General features: G+C 42.1%; 1 pseudogene; it reads left to right on the forward strand.

The window, feature by feature from the left end:
- The first annotated feature begins 731 nt into the window (after window positions 1–731).
- LOC130302647 (U2 spliceosomal RNA) lies at window positions 732–839 on the forward strand (annotated as a pseudogene).
- The last annotated feature ends 648 nt before the right edge of the window (window positions 840–1487 follow it).

Here is a 1487-nt window from a genome sequence, read left to right on the forward strand (position 1 = left end):
ATATGTGTGTATTGTTGGAGTTGCAAACATGGGTGCACTTGACAAACTCAGTGCGGCTATTCCCCATTGAAAGATTGTTGCACCCAGGACCCTTAGCACTGGGATATGCTACTCAATACCACTGGCATGGCCAGGTGTAAACAACATCTGACCTTTGTTGTGTATGTAACCATGGAGATTGTGATGTCGCCTAGGCCCACCAAAGAACAGCCTTGTCAGAAGCAGCACTGCCATGAGCAGAAGTAGCAGCACCATAGGTTGTCAAATAAGTTGGATTTAACCAAGACAAGTGAGTCCAATAGGATGCAGGTATGTCCTCTATCCTTACAGCTTCCCGTGGCTGTTGGTTTTATACCGTTTGGGGACAGCCAAGGAGGCATCAGCAGGCAACACAGGTAAGTGTGTGCTTGTATGTGTGTGTGTGTGTGTGTGTGTGTGTTTCCTATGCAGATCCTAAACCCAGTATCAAATGCAAGTAGGAGGAGTAAGAAGGGTTCCTGCCAAAGCCAGGTTATGGATTGCATTTAAAAATGGTCCATCAGAGTGAAATGGACTCCCATCTTCCTGCTTAGCAATAATGATATGGGTTTAGGGTCTGCTGTGTGTACTGGTGGGTGACTGCCACCCAGCCAGAGTGTGTATGGGAGGCTGCCAGCCAGCCAGCCTCCCTTCCTACAAGTAGTGATGGTGCATGTGAAGGGGACAGCGTTGGTTCCTCCCCTTTCACAGTTATCACTTATCATCCTTCCTTTTGGCTGGTATCAAATGTGGTGTCTGTTTATATCAGTTTAATATCTGATATGTCCCCTATCTGGTAGCATATATTAAGTGCACCACCAGGTTTCAGTGTTGGAAAAAAAGATTACCTGTTTATTTGCTGTTGCAGCTGCTTGCTGGCTAGTCCAGTGGGTCCCTACTGCAGGCAAAAGACAATAGGTGGTGCCTATGTGCCTAGGTGGATAGGACATCAGCTATGAGGCATTTGTTTGTACAAACTGCTGCTCACAACTAATGTTGTAATATAGTGTCTCCATCTGCTGGTGGTATTGAATAAGCAATAGTGCAATGATAGGGTCTGAAAAAGAAGAAAAATAAGAAGCAGCAGCATAGGAAAGAAGGAAAACATGGAGAGAAGAAAAAAAGAAGGTAAAAATGAGGTGAAAACATGTTTAAAAAAGTATTTCCATCTCTCTCTCTCTCTATATGTATATACATATATATATATATATATATATATATATATTTAAAAGAAAAAAAAAATATATATATATACATATAGAGAGAGAGAGATAAATATATATAGAGATAGATGGGTGGATAGATAGATAGATAGACATACATACACACATACACACATACATACATATGTGTGTATTGTTGGAGTTGCAAACATGGGTGCACTTGACAAACTCAGTGCGGCTATTCCCCATTGAAAGATTGTTGCACCCAGGACCCTTAGCACTGGGATATGCTACTCAATACCACTG

Source organism: Hyla sarda, unplaced genomic scaffold, assembly GCF_029499605.1.
Source record: "Hyla sarda isolate aHylSar1 unplaced genomic scaffold, aHylSar1.hap1 scaffold_1174, whole genome shotgun sequence".
NCBI classification, from domain to species: domain Eukaryota; kingdom Metazoa; phylum Chordata; class Amphibia; order Anura; family Hylidae; genus Hyla; species Hyla sarda.